General features: G+C 46.8%; 1 long non-coding RNA gene across 1 annotated transcript; it reads left to right on the forward strand.

The window, feature by feature from the left end:
- Positions 1 to 4,500: 4,500 nt before the first annotated feature.
- On the forward strand, positions 4,501 to 17,532 carry LOC122165154. The gene is made up of 3 exons (XR_006170409.1): positions 4,501 to 4,636; positions 16,000 to 16,101; positions 16,317 to 17,532. It is a non-coding gene; the product is annotated as an uncharacterized LOC122165154 (long non-coding RNA).
- The last annotated feature ends 835 nt before the right edge of the window (positions 17,533 to 18,367 follow it).

Consider the following 18,367-nt stretch of genomic DNA (forward strand, 5'->3'; position numbering starts at 1 on the left):
ATGAGGAGAAAAACAGAGAAAATGGTGGTAAGAATGAAGCAGAGATGCCTGTTAAAGTTTATTTTACACAGAGCCTATTGATCTCTAGACTAAGATCGTTGCAGCACTAGACTGAAAGCAGAACAGAGGAGCCCACCTCCATTTTAACCACTTCCTCTCCTTTTTGGCCGGGCAGCTGGTCTCAAAAGATGCCACAAAAGTCTCTCCACAACAATATATCCATCCGAACAGTATGCAGAGACTGTGTTCCTCTTCTTTAACAGGTCATTCTCCTTCTGTGGTGCTTTGTTCCTCCAGTGGCAGGTGGGGGAAGGTTTTTAGAGAGTCCAGAAAGAGGAGGTGCTGTGTGCAGGTGCCATTCCTCTGGAGGGCCTCTGCAGCCCTCTACCAAGGGTAGATTCCCATGAGAGTCATGGAATCATTATGTTTGAAAAGACCTCTAAGATCATCTAGTCCACCACCCAGCTGCCATCAATATTGTCCACTAGACCATGTATTCCCAGTTTTGTTCCACAAGGAAGGCAGACTGCACTAATTCGTTTCCAACTGCACTCTGCTCAGCAATCCTTCATGATGGCTGGGAACACGAGCTGCTGTCTGGGGCTTCCTAGCTGGGAGGCAGCTCTGGTGGCTTCAGACCTTATCCGGTAGCATCTGTTTCCACACCCTTTCCTTCACAGATGGTGCTGCCACAGGAATCCCAGAGTTCAAACTCACATCCAGCTGCTGGATATGCCTGTGCAAGGCCAGGGCAGCCACAGCCAGGCAAAACAGAGCAAGGTCTCCTTTATTACAGTATATAAAAGCAAGGGATGTGTTTATGGAGGTTGGGAAGAACTGGCTCAGAGCTAGATATTCTTCAAGGGGATAAGAGCCAGCTGCTAAGGGAACTAGCCTCCATCTTGGTTCCTAGTTGCATGTCAAATGTTATAGCAAGCACTAAACAACATTTGATAAAGCTCATAGCACTAATAGCCTACGTGACATCAATGGTCACTCAATCAAGTACTTGCAGTAAAATTTGTCTGGGAAGCATTTTTACCCCAAGTAAGTATTTGGTCTGTGTCGAAATGTTTCTTTCTGTTTTAGGGTCTAGATCTTCCCTCTCTGACAAGTCACTGCATGATTTCCAGGTGGGCAGGAGAGAGGCAATTGATAGAGACATTTATTTTTAGGTCCAGGGAGGCTCTTATTATTACCAAACACCTGAGGTTCCCCGTGGTTTCCATTTTTTATCCAAGTCTTTGGACAAGCCTTTTGCCCAGAGTCAGTGTGTTAAGGTTGAAGGCAGCTTTGCAGTAACATCAGGTGTGTGTCTATTTAACCCTGGACTTGACATTAACATTTTCCTTAGCTGCTGCATGCACAAATCAACATTATCTACCTTGTTAGCGTGCAGCATAGTTGGAAAGCATACTAGGATCCAGAGGAGAATGAAGTGGGGGTATTATTCACACAGAGCAAAGAGCAGAGCTCTGTAAGCAGGCTTCACGCTGAACAGGAAGATTTAAATAGTTTCTTCAGAGACAGCTTTGGCTCCTTCTGTTACACAGTTTTGCTCAAGTATTCAACAAATTATCTCATGAAGGAAGCAAATATTGCAAGAACAATATATTTTGTCTGTCTTGAAGGGGTTGGAAACCACAGCATGGAAAGAGCAGCCTCAGCTCCCTAAACAAGTTAAACAGAAAGGAAAGGCACAGAGAGGGAAATCCTCTCTGACTTTGTTATGGAAATGTGATACAGTTTGACATTTTAATTGCGATTCTCTCCTTATTATCTGGCACACGTTCACAGTGCCCAAGATGTTGTTTAGCGAATCCAGCTGCCTCCTCCACTCCGTTTGAAGTCTGGTGACTCCGCGTGATAGGGGAGTGTGAGAGTCAATGTGATTTGTGTATGAGGAAACATAAATATGTCACAGGAGTTTAGTCTTATAGGTCTGCAGAGTTTATACTCACAAAATCTGTTGTGCCCTTGTTTACACACCCAGATCCAAAGGCCTGACACACCCTCACTCTAGCTCAAAACTTTCATCATTTCTGACTTGTTTCTAATGAGACCATTGCAAAGCATGTGGATGATGTTTGACCACAGTTTAATGGACCCGGGAAAATGTGCTCTCAAATGTTAAGAAGAGCTTTAATCAAAGTCGATTCTTTGTCATTAGCTGAGACAAGCACACATGCTGTTCTGCTGCCACATGTACAAACTTCTACACACAGGCCTTCCTGCACACCAAAAACACATTTGTGCCAGCAAAAGGCAGGTAGGTATGTGAGCATTTGCATAGCCCTGAGCACAGCGATGCAGCACTGCCAAAATGCCCACCCCCACGTCTGCTCTCCTGCAGCAAACATCATCCAGCCAGAACTGCTGCTACAAACTCATCTGTTTGGTGCTGTTCTTCACCTGCAGTTCACCATTGCGGCCAAGCACGTGGGAAGGTTTGGGATGAAATTATCGTGTCTGTATGTAGCAGAGAAATGGAAAGTGTTATCATGTGGCATATTTAAAAACAAACCACAGGAAGCACAGAGGTCTAGCTTAAGGGAAAGGACCTGTGGGAACATGGGATCAGAAGCAGGTATCATAGCCTTTGAGAATGTCTTAAATCCCAGGCTGCAAAATTTGAGTACCTGATAATAAAGGATGGCAATATTCTCCCTTTCAAGAGGAGACTCTTTGAAAGAAGCGACTGTGTGAATAAAAAGATTCAGCCTAAGTCACTCTTGGAGTATATCTGTCTCTCTGAAGGCACTAAGCTCACACTGTGTCCTTCTTGGAGCTAGAAAAACTGATTTTTTAATTAATTTTGCATGAACAAATGACCTCAGTAAAGCTACCACTGAAAGGCTTCCTAACCCCAGCCCCAATCCTTTCTCCAAGCAGGGAAAAGAGCATTGGCAGGATCAACTTGAAAGGCCTGGCTAGATTTGAGCTCTCTGTTACTGGACCTTTATGTAAAGGAGTCATACAGGAAACATCCAGTTCTGCATCACAGAGAAATGTATGTCCTCGTTCTAAATTAGGGGCTGCATCTTTAAAGGTCTTATGCTTCTAACGTTTGCTTCTGCAGCTCTGATGAGCGAAGCGAGGTGGCAATGACCACTACATGAGTCAGAGTTTAAGGACGAGGAGTCAAAATGACATTCTGTTCTGGATGACAATTACTACATGGGAACTGTCAGCCGACTGCAGGATTAGATTGTTGGAGCTTTGCCTTCTCAGCTGCACAAAAGACAGCACTCTGCTATTGAACATCCCAAACTTTCTCCAGTTGTTGCTGAGTAGATTTAGAGAAAGTACCAAAATGGAACTTTGCTGTGCAACTCATAGCTTTCTATGAATCTGAATATATGTTTTCCCTTCATGGTCTTTCCTGTTCCATTCCACCCAAAAGTAATGTTCCTCTCTGAAGATTTTTGGGTTCTGGTAGAGAATCTAACAGCACCCTACAGTGACGTGATTAGCATTGGGATTGTGTGCTCGGACAGACGGCTCTTCTCTTTACTTCTTTACCATTCATTCATCAGTTATCTGTTATCTGCAAAATGAGATGACTCCCAACTCCATTAATTGCAGCTCCATGAATCCCAGCTCCAACTGCACAGTAATCACCTATCAACAGAATAGAAATTGCATGTTTTGTGCTAGTAGCCACCAAGCCCTCCTGGGAGGGTCTCAGGAGGTTTCATCCCATCTGTGATGGCTCAGTGAGACATACTAACATCACTGCCCAGCTCTTAAACATTATTTCTTTCTTAAGTTCAGAGTCTTGGCACAGCAAGCTGTTTGGAGGCCAACAGCAAGCTGAAGCCACGGGTTTAGTGATAAGGGAACATGGAAATGGAGCCAATACCTATTTTTGTCTCTGAAGCATGCGACTGACACTGCAGCAGAGCTCTCTCAGCTCACTTTTGTCCTCATGCAGAATGCCCAAATCATGTGAAAGTGGGAGGCCATTAGGGAATTCTGTAGAGTGGGAGCTCCTCAGGAGGGTTTCCCTCTCCCCTCCTATCCCCTTTCGTTCAAAGAAAGCTGCCTCCTAACCTAACCGGAGCATGAGATCAGTTGGCATTTGAGCCAGGCAGAAGCCAGGCAGCTTACAAACCTCTCTCCCAGGAGATACTGTCAGAGTTGTCACTACCATCAGCAGCTGAGCAGTTTGATGCATTGTGTGGTGGAGGTGCGACCTGCACCCTCAGCCTACAGTGGTGAGATGCTTGCACACAGGAACCGCTCCTGTGCCCGGCTAATACACAGAAGTCTCCAATGGCAGACCATGTGTCTGAGCCTCAAGAGCTCACTGCCTAAGTGAGGTGGCCAATGTGAGCTTCCCTTCATCTGTTTCCGTGCAACATTAGTCCGTGTAGTGCAAGCCAGTCTGAACAGTAGGTTAAGCTAAAACAGATGACTTTGCCCTTCCTCAGCTGAGGAGCACTGCACCAGTGTTGTGGGCTGTCATACAAATTCCAGCAGAAGCACTGTTACAAGTAGGTGTTGAGTGCAAACATCCTAAAATATTTCCTAGTCACTTGCAAAGTGAACTTCGCTCTCAGTGGCAAAGATCATTTAGTCCATTGCATGGAGGGGTCATCCACGCAGGATCCTGCACGGTTATCCGACACCAAAGGTGAGTGTACTCTGCGTGCATTGGGAGCTGGCTTACAAGCAATGTTGGAATACTGCAGGAGATGCAGGTTTCTGCAGCCAGCTAAGGCTGCTGAATAGCTCTGCTCTTTTCGGAGCCCACTAGCGTGATCCTTCAACAACTGTTTCCCACCTAATCCCTGCCTAACATTATTATCTCTGTTGACTGTCTCCTTCTCCCCCTGCCCCATGTCTCCTTATCTGATCACCTAACCTCTCCAAAATTAGCAGTGCTGTGTTTAGCTCTCTCTGGCACTCCTGTGGGTACTGGGTCTCACAGGGAGCCTACAAATTTCCACTGCTGTTTGAGAGAGCACTGACATCGGATCCCAGTGAGCAAAACTAAACCAAGAGGCCGGAGCCTGTGAAATGTTCTTAATATAGTCGGGGTGAATAGCTCCCATCTTGTGTTACACAGGTCCTGCTGTCATGTGTCCTGCCAGCCCCATACCCCTGTCAGGCAGGAGGGCAAGAGCGTGAGGTCACTTCCAACAGCTCCACTTCCATGACGTCGTCATGGCAAGCAGGGCAACAGCTCACTTTAGGCGTGGGAAGTCAGAGGAAAGGGCAGGCACAGGACTTAAGCTTTCCTACTGCTTCCATGTGAGCCAAACATATTTTTGGAGGTTACAGGGAGGTCATTTTTCTCCCCTTTCCTCCTTCTTGGAGGCTATAGTAGTGGTATCACTGTCAGCTTTTTAGGAGTTCTGGACTGAGGCAGCTTTCCTCCAGCCTTACCGGAGTATGAAAGAGCCATCTACAGGTGATGGGAGATAAGGCGACATGGCCCTACCTTTCCTCCCAAACAGCAGGAGGATGAGCTGGCAACCAGAGCTGGCGGCCTCTTCTTCCGTGCTACACCTTCTCTGGGTCACAGCCACTCTCTTGCAGGGAACTCACAATTTATCCAAGCTCTCCCAGTCTGCCATCACTGACTCCATACTATGCACATTCCAACCTTCTGGGGCCAATGAGTGTCCCTGGGGTGGTGAGGGAATGCGTCGCTTGAAAGCCACCATGACTGTGAGGGACCCTTGGAGGCACCTCTGTAACCCTGGGGGGTCACAGTTTTGGAGAGAAAAAGGGCAGGAAGCACCACGGTTGTGCACAGGGCCAGTCTTGTGCCGGAAAGAGTGGTTTTACACAGCTGGGCTCCAGGTGGAGAGCAGAGACTGCAAAACATTTAGGAGAAGCTGGGAACTTCTGGTCAGAAAAGCTGGGAGGAGGTCTGGACTGGAAAACCCCTTCCAGTCAATAGTTTCTGAGAGCTTTCAGGTAAGTCTATAAACTTTTTATATGTCTGCTTTCCCCTTCCATAGAAAACATAACAGTTCTTTCTTTCTCCTCCTTGGGCTTTTCTACATGGCCCCATGTTCACAGGACGCAGGAGGCATGGGCATAATTTTGTTTTTTTGCTTTCCTTTCCCCATTTGCCTCCAAGATCTCCTTTTCTCTTTTTTTCCCCATCCAATTCACCTTTCACTATCCCACTGTCACTCTTCCAGTTGTTCTCTGTATACTACTCTGGCTTAACCAAGCTCTGGTTTGTGAGTACCGTAACTCCTATGAGCTATCTGACTGACACATGACATATTTTTAAAGTGTGGATTTAGCCCCTGTGAGCTGAAAAGCAGCAGTCAGCATGTATGAGCTGTGCAGCATAATAGAAAATAAAGCTTTTAATTAAAACTGGTATTTCAGGACCTCTGCTGGTGGCAGCCCTGCTGAAATACGACATTGCCGAAGCCCTCCCAGTTGTAGTGTGACCCCATCTCTGGAAGCTGCAGGTCTCAACGTCAGCACCAGCACTTTGTTTAGTGAAAGCACTACACGTAATGGGAAAGTACCCAGCTGGGGCTCAGAGTAGTCCCATCACGGGGTGATGGCATGTACCAGCATGGCAGAGGGCAGATCACAGCCATGATGCTGCTTTTCACGTCGGTTCCAAGAATGTCCATCTTAAGTGATGTGGAATTCAAACTTCATGGAACTGTCCCCTATGTAAGTGGGATGGGACCCAAGGAGTCATAGAATCACTTGAGTGGGAATAGACTCTTAAAGGTCATCTAATCCAACTCCTCTGCACTGACTAAGGACACCTACAGCTACATCAGGGTGCTCAGAGCCCCATCCAACCTGACCATGAATGTCTCCATGGATGGGGCATCCACAGCATCTCTGGACAGCCTATGTCTGGAAGAAAGGCCTTCTGAGACCTGACCTTTATATTTCACATAGGGCAGCCCCTCTTCTTGCATCTTGCTCTGCTAATATTACATTTCTTTTATCCCCTTCATCCAATGCACCTGCTGCTGCTGACTCTCTGAAGTGGTCTCCAGGAAGGTCACAACACTGAAGTTATCAGCTCACCTGCAGCTTCTCTAAAGTGTCACCAAAGACACAGGAAGGCAGGAACAGGGATTGCTGCAGTGCAAGCGGACATACCTTACTGATGACTTGCTGGCAGGCCAGCATCTCAGAGAGCAGCCATAGGCTGGGCTTGGTATGAATAACTGTCTTAAAATGGAAGCAATGCTGCCCACTGGTCTCTGGATACCTTACCTCCTTGGCACAGGCTGAAAGGGCACGAGGGTCTTCAGCCAGCTTTACTTGGTTCTTGAGCACCCAGGGCTGAGTTCTCAGCAAGGTGTAGGAGCTTGACACAGCACTTCTCCTTTCCATCTGTCCCACTTTGACCCAACCACAATCTTCATCCAAGGCATGACTCAGAAAAGGATAACTCACAGTCTAAATTTACAGTATCTTTTTCTTCTAAATTTTCAAGCAAAAAAAGCATGGGCTTCACAGACTGTGAGGGCAAGGTAGGTATTTCCTATCAAAGGGAAGTAAATCAGTGCTCTGCCTGTCAGGGTGCATCTGCCAGCATCTTATTACTACATTAACAGTTACAGTTCACAGCAAAATCAGAGAGATGGAAAAACTAAGGCTTAGGATAGAAGAACAAGTAGTTTTTTGGACACACATGATACCCAGTGCTCACAGGTCATTTGAAAATATCAACTTCGTCAGACAAAGTTTCCAATATAGGGGTGGGTTATGGGGAACAAAGATTCCTTGAAGAAGGAGCTGTACCCAGGGGAGTACCACCAGACAGGTGATGGTTCAGAGGTGTCTTTTGCTCAGCAAAGAGGAGCCCACTCTGAAGGGCTGTGTGCCCCTTGCATCCTTAGGTCTAGGCCTTTCACACACCAGCAAGCGTGGAGTTAAGGCTGCAGTCAGTGCAAAATCCAAACATTTGCAAGTGTGGGAATTCCCAAGGAGAGCAACCAAACTGCCTTAACTCTGCCCCTGCAGCAGTGGCTTTGTGCAGCCTGAAGCCGTCTGCCTGGCCAGCTGCAACAAAGAGTTTAATCTTATCAGTGGCCATAAAAACTCAAATTCCTCTTAGCAGAATTGCTGATGGGGACGGTAGTGCCAAGCCTGGCTTCACCACGCTCCTGTACAGTCAACAGGGAAGAGAAATGCTGTATCACAAATTCCTGAGCCCCAGCTCCCCGCCTCACACAGGGCCAGCAGTCCTGTTGGCGACCCAGTACCTTGTAGGGTAGCATGGGGTCCAAAATGCTTCTCCCCCACCTCAATCAGGGGCAGGATTTTTTATGTTACTGAGATTAAAAAGGTCCAGCGCTTCCTGCAGGCTTGTCTGCTTGGCTGCAGGTGGGCCCCACAGCTCTTCACTGGTGGTCTGCAGGGTGTGCAAAGGGAGGGCCAGGCTTTTTGGTCAGAAGCTGCAGGTAAAGCTGTTCTCCTCCGTGTAAGATGTTTTGAGCTCAGCAAGGGATGCATGCATCCACAGGAATGGCTTGGCAACACCACTTGGCACGGAAAAAGCAGTGCCTCAAGATCTTGTCACCTATCTGGGCTGGCTTCTATGTATCTGTGCACGTGCTGGAGAAACCAGTGGGCTCAGGTCTCAGGCATGGCTCTGGGCTTTGCCTCAGTGGCTCATTTTGGTGTTACTGTTCAGCAAAAAGGTGGTAATGAGACTCTTTGTCTCCCTTGATCTGCCACTCAGAGCTGTGAGGCCTGTCTTGCAGATACTTCGACCAAGGTGCCACCTCCACTGGCACCAAAGTCATTGTGACTGACTCCTCTCCATCCTCTCCATCTCAGTCTTTGCCCCTCACCAAGCCTCTCATATGTAGGGACCTTGCAAAGTAAACATCAGCACTCCTGGTCTGTATGCAGCTGTCTTCTCACCCTACACATGCCACCACCGTCATCCATTCTGCTGTTCCACATTCATTCCACTGACTCCCTTTTTATTAGCCCTCTCTTGAGATATTTATCTACCCTGTGCCATGATCCCATCAGCTATGTGCAGTCAGTCCACACTTTCAGAAGGTACAATCATCTTTGCATTTCCCATGCCCCTCCCGTATGGTGTATCTCAGCCTGTATACTCATGCTTGTTTTCCTCCCTATGCACACACATGGTCTTAACAAATACACTTTTCACCTGGGGCTGTGAGCCAAAGTTTGAGCTCTCCTCTGGCTCAGACTAGTCTCTAAAAGGAGATGTTTCATCCAAGAGCAGAGGCTTTCCCCCTGCTTTGGAGCAGCTCATGGGGAAGACACCCAGAATACCTCAGGACAAAGCAGCTACATGTTAATGACCTGGAGGGACTGTGATCCAGACACACTTGGATGCCTTCAAGAGCTGCTGTGTAAGCACTGCTCCTAGCTCTCTGAGGTCTTGCTCCTGATGCTGATAGGAAGTCACCCGGCTTACATAAGGGAGGCTGGTGGAAATATTTGGCATGCACTTCACCTGTTGATAAGGCTGGACTATCTGCCAATACACATTGTGCCTCTCCCTCTGTCTGACTTGGAGTGGTCTGCAGTTCTCATCGCCATCATGTGTCAACACCTGTGCCTTCTGGCTCATTCCCCTTGCCTCACCCTTCATATATCTTGGATTAGAGCTCAGCACAGGGGTTGGCCAGGACCCCAAAGCCCATGTCCTACAGTATCTGGCTGCTTTGGGAGCCAAACAATGAAGACTATCACAGAGGTGCACAGCATTTCCTGCAACTGCATTCAGACGCACGGCTTCTCTTGTAAAAGTCTATGTCTAACCCTTGTAATGGGCAGAGGGAGATAGCGGGTGTCCTTCCTCCCACTACTGCTGTACTGGAAGTGACAGGCAGCCCTCCTAATTAGGGGGCTAGAGAGATGACGCTTCAACGAGAGCAAGTTTTATTTATGGGCAAGATTAGGAGGCATTAATTGCTTTCTCTCCTGGTTTCTGCTCAGAAAGGTACAGTAATCACAGGAACATTTTTGACATTGTTGACATAGCTTCCCAGCCCTCCTGCTGAGAAACAGGGACTCTTGCATACTTCAAAAGGGCTTAAAGGCTTGGGTTGTGCCACCACAGTAGTAGTGCCGATCTAGGACTGGGGTGGGGGGAATTTGCATTAGAAGGATTAAATACCAGGGCTATTGTGGAATTTTAAACTGATGTTTTCCGGCTGACCACAGGCCCAGAGCTTGTGTGTGGCATGTTTGAGCCTCAAAAGTGCTCTTGATCCTCTGATCTTTTATTTCATAACATTTCTCCCTTCTCCCTCCACCCTCCCCTCAAATCTATTTTGCTTTTCTTTTGGCTGCTGAGCAGACACACTTTAGCAAAAGGAGTATGTTGGGTTGACAGATTGAGAGCTGTCTGAAGCTCAGGAAAGCTTTCCTTGCTTGTGTTGGAACCACTGCATGTCTCTTGTAGTGCTAGGCCCCAGAATAACAACTAATGTAAGACACACTCTAACTCAACCCAAATATCCTGTGACACTGTGGCACAGTTCTGAACAACTGTCATGGGATATACTTACACCAAGTTGTCTTCTGAGATGTTTCTTTTGCTTATGTCTCACATAAAAGAGATGATATACCTGGCTTCCACAGCACGATGCTAAATCAGATGTATCTTGCATCTACATCAATATAATGGGATTCTCAGCTGGGGAAAAGCCACTCCCAAAACACCAGTCCCTGATATTCATCACGTTCTTCATGTACCTCGTTCCGTGGGAGGAGACTGATGTTCAGTGTCACACAACTCAGTCATGTCCCTGTGCCAGCCTGATGTCCAGCTGTCATCAGACAGGAACTCGAGCGGCACACAGGTTCCTTGCTGTGATAGCAAACAGCTTCTTATTAAGCTCTGCAGCTGACGCTGGGTTAGCTCTCAGAGCAGCCAACCCCCTGCATGGCACATGGTAAGAAAAGCATGGTTCTTGGCAGAGAAAGATGTCTGGGCTTGGGTTTTTTTTTTTTGTTCTGCACAGACGTGAATAGCCAGGCTTCCAACATTATCCTTGCCACGTGCAGTATCCCCAAGTCGTACATGACTTGCCTTGGCTTGTCTTTGAGGCAGGCACTAGAAACTGGAAAGGACCGCTCTTGGCCCCAAGCCTGCCACTCTGCCATTTAGTGTCTGCTCAGGATCTGGGGCAGTGCTGGTAGAGCAGGGGCACTGGAGGGGTACTACTGCTGCTGCCCCATGCTACAGCCACCAGCTGCTCTCTTCCAGAGGGCTGCCCCAAAAACAGGGGCCCACAGTCTGCTCCCACATCTCCCTAAAGTCCTACTGCCACCCCAGGACACAGCCCTGAGGTTTGCAGGGCAGAACCAGACCAGTCTCTTCATGCTGCCTTGTGGCCTTTTATGACCAGAGACCCTGGTCAGTGCCAGCTTGACATTGCTAAGGACTCAATGTGCAAATATTTCTATTCCTGTTCTTTCTCAAATCACTCTCGATGGTGTTTCTAGTAGTTATTGTAATTCAGTGGGGACTTGGCAATTCACCAGTGCTGGCATTTTCCCTTAGTCTAACGCAGTGAAGTAATAAAAAGCAACCACTGAAGACCTTGGACCTGCTATACAGCAAGGCAGCAAGGGAAATTCAACATTTTCCTTGTAACCATGACTCAGATTCACAGCCCTGAAGAGCAGTTTGTGCCACCACCAGTTAGCTTTCTGCCACATCTGTCCACACATACCAGGATGATTCCTTTCTGAGAAGCTGTCAGGGAAACAGCAGTAGTTGGGAACTTCAGAAGCGGGTGTGCTCTTGTCTGCATCTGACCATTGCCTGTTAATTACTTGTAGAGCACAAGAGGTGTATTTGATGCTAGACAAACAGCATGTAAGACAAATCTCTTTCTCCAATAAGCTTTTCATGAACACAGATTATGCAGATGCCAACAGGCAAGGCAGGATCAGGCACGATGGAGGGAGCCAACCATGTCGCGGAGGAGGATGGTGATGGAAGGAAAGACAAAAGGTGTGAGCCATTTAGAGAAATTGGAAGGAGATGATTTGTTGAAGGGAAGAGAAATTGTTTTCCAGCCATGGGAAAACAAAACAGAAAAAGGCTGCAGAGATGTCAAAAGCACCAGAGAGTAAAGAGCAGACATAGCAGCTTGAGGCTCAGAATCATCACTGCTCCAGTTCTTGCCACCAGATCTTGCTTGTGCAATCAAGCAAGATTGCAATCTGTAAAGAGTTGGGATTATTCCAAGAGATACAGTAGACAGGATTGCCATGTGTTGACTTCTTGTAACATGCACTGATATCCTGGATGCATGGCATGAAAGAATAAGCTGGAAATTGGGAGGTACAGGCATGCCAGCATCTACTCTAGGCTGCCCATGCAGAGCTATGTGGTCCTGTGTACCTGAGGCCACTTTGTCTCATAGCAGTGTTGATCAGACCCTGTGTCATCATCCTCACAGGAGACACAGCCCACAATCCAGGCCGCTCAGCTGTTATAGCTGCAAACTGCAGGCAGAAGAGCAGCTGACAAAAAGGCATCTTTTAAATCAATAGGCAACCCAATGTCTTTCTGATTCACAGTGCCCTCATTCAATATCCTGATGGAACAAAGGTAAGTTTTCATTTGATGGTCTACCTACTTGGATGCCTTTTTGAAACCCTGTGCTGACCACATCAGATCTTGCAATTCCTCTCTTCCTTGCCAGGATGCACTTACACATTGGCTGCTTTATAGTAGTTGAGGTGGTGCTTTTATTTTAAGCACTTCTTTTCATTGGTTTCTGCAACCTTCTGAAACCAGTTGGTGTTTTTTTTCCCCCTAGGCTGAAATTTCTCACGCTCATGCTCAGCCCCAGGTGATGAAAGTTTGACGATAATCTGCTGTTGCTGGTGTCTCAACTCAGCAAAGTGGTGATTTGGGGCTGGAACCACTGGACCACCCTGATAATCTGATTGGAGGAGGCATGGCACAAATTTCGCCTCCTCATTTACTGTGTGCACTCTAATTTGTGGGTTCCTGGGTGTCTCTTCACCTCTGCTCAGCTCCCAGCAGTGCCCACAGCCCTGAGCACCCTCCCTGCTACCTGCTGATCCCACACACGAGGTCTTGGTATAGAGCTTGCCCCTGCAGGTTACTTCATTTAAAGTTACACACTAGCAAAGTGGTTGATACTGTTAATCAGAAGCACAGTCAAAGAAAGCCCACAAGCTTGAGAAGCCAGATCACTGCTGGATCACGCTGCTTTTCAATTATATTTTTCCTTTGGCAAAAACTTTGGCAAATCCCATAAGACAAACAGGCTTATTTAAAGGGTGTCACCCAGTGTGGTTTCCAAAGCTAGCTTGATTTCCAGCTGGCTACTGCTGGGTGAGGTGGCCATCCACCCATAGACAGTGCCTCTGTGTAGATTCTTATGGCTCTCCTGCACTCCTTCATACCTCTTTTGCAGGCTGCCTTCACCCCACCTTCTGCAGTCCCCTACATCTGCCAGTGCCAGTAGATCCCATCAGACAACACTTTCCCCTCCCTGTATCTAAGCCCTTGGCAACATGATCCCAGCTGGGTACTTCATGTCTGTACCCCAACGGTAGCTCAAGATCAGTCAAGGGTGATATCTGAGCCCACACCCTACCTTACATGGCCCCTGTGTGCCCTGCAACTGTTGGAAAGAGCTGTTCTGGAGAGCTCTGTGAAAGGCAACACTGGGCAGCAGAGGACTTTTCATCTCATTTTGGTCTGTGAAGAGTCCAGCTGAGCACATATCTCAACCCAAAGGTCTGAAAAGGAAGGGAGGAAGAGATAACGGAGAACATGAACCCCTTTAAAGTCATGGAACAATCTGAAAGTGAAAGCATCTGGCATTAGCTAAATGCTATGGGGACATGGTGGAGAAAAGTATCCAAAGCAGGGCTAAGGTTAGGAGAAGGTCAGAGCACATCCGTGATTCCAAGGTCACAATTGGCACAGAAGAACCATGAGGCAGGATGGTTTTGCAAAGGTCATGCTGTTACCTTCAAATCAAAAGCAATATTCAGCTTTCAGGTCTGGTGGTGAGAGGGAGAGCTAGGGACAGCTGAGGCCCCAACCTGGCTTGCCATTGGAGGCCAGACGGTTCACCTAGGGAAGGGGGGAATAAAACACCTTCAGTGTCAGCCGTAAGGCTGGCTTTCTGTTTATAGCAGCCCTGATGGCAGAGTGAGAAACATGCAGAGAGAGGCTGGTTAGAGGGATGAGGGGGGTGGAACACTAGCCCGCAAAGTCAATAGTAATTCAATACCCTCCTGACATTTTTGGTTGGCAGAAGGATAGATATTTAAATCATAACCTTCTCTCTCCTTTAACCTCCATCCCAAACTAAATAAATAAATAAGTAAATAAATAAATAAATAACCCCAGTGGCCCCTGTTTTGGCCTGCCAAGAACTCAGAGCATTTGCAGTACGCTGGCAGGGCTGCACTTCAGTCACCGTCAGCTGAGCCTTTTCCTTGACATTGCAAATGCTCACTCCCCTTCAGCTTTCGGAGGGGCATGGAGGACCAGGAGCCAGCAGAACTGGCCCTGGATTTGGCTGGGACCTGAGCATGTGTCCCGCAGTTGCCGTGCAACCAGTGGCTCAAGGCATGGTGCAGTAGTGCATACGTGCTGATTTGCCCATGCAACAGCCAGCTTTTGCCAAGTTCACTGACCTCTGGCACAGCACGCACCAGCCCCAGCTGGGTCTGTCTGGAAAAGCAGGAGGAGAGGGTGAATGTTTGGAAAGAAATGGAAGAAGACGGGGAGAAAGGGAAAAAAGCTCTGGTTTCCGTTTGCACCCTCTGTCCATGTGTCCAAATCCACAGGGCAATGAATCCAGCAAACACTCAGTGCATCTGGATGAATGATATTAGAAGTCCTTAGACCTGTTTAAATCACTTTCCAGCTGCCTAACTCTAGCTTTTGGAGGCAGTTTTGAGGTGAGGCAGTTTGAAAAGCTTGGTTTCATTTGTTACCAAGTCCTCCAGTTCATACCCAGTGGAGAAAAGGGACTAGCAAAATTTAGGAAGGCTGTAACAGAAGACAGTAGAGACATTGGCCTGCTAACAGATTTCCACCCTTCTTTTGTAAACTCATAAATCTGTAATGCTGCTGATTGTTTTTAATCTTCCTGAAAATGCTGCTCCTATTTTTTTTTTTTTTTTTTTTGCCTCTTTTTGCAATTCCTCCGAGTACATTCTTTTTTTAAAGGAAATCTAGTCTGAACTGAAGAAGGTCTCACTCCATGGCCATGCAGCAAGGAATTCTGGCTCCCCAGTTCAAAAAAGACAGGGATCTCCTGGGCAACCTGATCTGAATGCGTATGTTTGGTGGCCCTGCTAGGCAGGGGGGTTGGAACTACATGATCCTTGAGGTCCCTTCCAACCCGGGTGATTCTGTGATTCTGTGATTCTGTGATCTCCTAGAAGGAGTCGAGCAGAGGACAACAAAGATGATAACGGGCTTGGAGCATCTCCAGTATGAGGACAGGCTGAGTAACCTGGGTCTGTTCAGCCTGGGGCAAAGAAGACTGAGAGGGGATCTGATTAATGTTTATAAATATCCAAAAGGAAATGGGAGTTAAATGAATGAGACCAGGCTCTTCTCTGTGGTGTGTAGCAGTAGGACAAGGAGCTATGGCCCAAAACTTGAACACTGGAAGTTCCCTACAGACGTGCAGAAGAATTTCTTTACATTAAGGGTGATGGGGCACTGGAACGGGCTGCCCAGAAAGGTTGTGGAGTCTCCTTCTATGGAGATGTTCAAGACCCGTCTGGACACCCACCTATATGACTTATTATAGGGTACCAGTTTGAGCAGGGAGGTTGGAATCAATTATTTCTTGAGATCACTCCCAACCCCTACGATTCTGTGATTCTGTGATAATTCAAGACGCGTCTGTTATGTCCTAGAATACAGTGGATGGTGGCACTGGGTTATGGATTGTGTCTCTGAGTGAATGAACATGGGGACATGTTCAAGGGATGTTTTGGGACACTGAGCTTCATATATCATTACGTTTTTCCTGACTATAGAGCGTTCAGAGCCCATATGGACGTTCTCCACAACCAGCACTTCTCCTAGATCATCTAACAATCCAAGCATGCCTTCAGCCCTGATGTGCTCCCAACATGAATGTAAGTATCTTCTTCCTTTCTGCATCTAATAATCCCTAGGCTCTTCCTTGCTCCCCACTGAAATGAGTCCATACTCCTTTTCCCATCCTACTTTGGACAAATCGAGATTTGACACCAAAGCAGTTAGCAATGGCCAGTTCAATTTCTATGTCTAAATTTTGTGGTTTTATGGGTTTTTTTTTCTATTTTTCTTTGATTCCTCTGGAAATGAGGAGGCTGAGAACATGGAAAGCTAGAACATCTGACAACCATCTTTCTGGCTGCTACCTTCGCTACTGACATAACTCCATCTGCTTAGCCACAGCCTACAGTGCCTTTGGATGGGTCACAGAAACCCCACTGTTGAGGAAACAGCCCCATCTTACTCATTTCTACTTGTTGCCACTCTGCCTTTGCAGTGCACACCTCTACCTTAAGAGGAAGTCACTCGTGCTCTGTAACTGCAATGGGCAGAGTTTCTTACATCTACTTGTTCTGGGGCAACAACACAAGTGTTTCTCACTGAGATTTCACTCTGCTCGGAAATAATGTCAGCCAGCTGCAAGAAGTGGGAGCTAGAGCAACCAGAGACTGTGCTGGGAGTCTGGAAGGAGGAACCCAAGGCCAGCTCAGTGCTTTAAAGGAAGAAGAATACATCAGAGGCATCCAAGACAGCTGGAGATGACCTGCTTCAAGGCAGGAGCTGGAATGCCATCCTTCCCATGGGAACACAGAAGACACGAGCAGTGGCATCACTCAGCCTGTCTAGAGGCCAGATTGCTTCTTTAAGTTTTCTGCCCCCATAAACCAAGTTGAGTGAATGTTGCCCAAGCACCCCAGTACTGTTTTGATGCGCAATACTGAAAACCAAAAAAAACGTAAAGCCATGACAGTTGCTTCTTACAAGTCATCCTCCTGATGTTCTCCAAGCACTTCTCCCCAACAGAAACTTACCATTCAGCCCAAGTAAGATTAAATAAGTTTGAAACCCTAAATAAAATTAAATAAGTTTGAAACCCTCAGGCCTCTGATCCTTCTCAGCCCTGGCTGCGCTGTGTATCAATAGATGCTGGCATTTGAACTCCCTTTTCTTCAGAGTCTCATTGGCAGGGAAGAGAGGTCCTCATGCCTGAGGGTCCATAGTGGCATTCTGAATTTGATATTTTCAAAGTTATTCTCATGTGAACACACTGCTGGAGGAGGAGGAGAGACAGAATCAATTGTACAGATCAATACCTGTACTGATGTGTTTCCTGGTGACAGGCCAGATGGCCAATTGACGGTAAACAAAGTCTGAGCAAAGTCTGGACACAGCAAGAGGTTCCAGATGGGAACCAGAAGTTTAGAGCTCATCAGAGCCATCTCCACGCATGCATTGCAGGCACCAAACACTAATAAATGATTGACAGAGCTGTTGTGCATTAGCCTCAAGCTTTCGGATCTCTCCCACTGTTTCTGGATAATTAAAAAATAAAAATAAAAATAAATAAAAGATGAGAGAGATTTCTTCTGCTTTTGGAGAAATTAATTAGATCTTCAGCTCTTTACAATACTAAGAGCCCTTTTTCCCATTCCCCAAATTCTTCAGACTGCAGATCAGTCCATTCATTTGAAGACTGCTCAAAGAGTTCTTTCCCTTCAAAGTCTATCCAAAGTATTAAGCATCCAACTCTTCCCTGAGGCTCTACAGAATAACACAGTAAGTCCTTTCCCCCTTTTGTACGCTAAATGATCTTTTATCTTAAATTTCTCAGCTTTTCAGAATATATGAAAGGGATATGAAGCCTGGACATATAAGCTATTGCTCACAACGAAGAGCTGATATAAGGAAATTACTTGGACTTATTGCCTCCCTTAGACTCCACTCCTGCTTTTCCACTTTCTCTTCACTTTCTGTATATTTCAGCTGCTGATAATCTGAACATTCATCTGCTTCTTCTGCCTCTTGGTCCATTTTCCCTGTGTTCAGATGTATTTGTACTATCTTGGGTGCTGCATGTTCTTTTCCATGGGGCAGTCACACTGTGAGGCCTGTAACAGACTGAAGGGAAAAAAGGTTTACCTCTTGGAGAGCCTCCATCTGCTTTGTCAGGAGCAGCTCTAGCTTTCAAGAATGGCCTGAAATTGGTGGGACTCCAATATCCAACTATGTCCAGATATAGCTGTGAGAATCATTCTTTGTGGGTTTTGTTTTTGGTCAAAGCTTGCTTCCTGAGGTATTTCTTGTGATAAGACTCTAACTGATTTATTGAAGAAGCAAGTGATGGGTGCTACCATGTGACAATCA

This window comes from Centrocercus urophasianus, unplaced genomic scaffold (genome assembly GCF_019232065.1).
Source record: "Centrocercus urophasianus isolate 14NV4802_14NV808 unplaced genomic scaffold, USGS_Curo_1.0 seq_10, whole genome shotgun sequence".
NCBI lineage: Eukaryota > Metazoa > Chordata > Aves > Galliformes > Phasianidae > Centrocercus > Centrocercus urophasianus.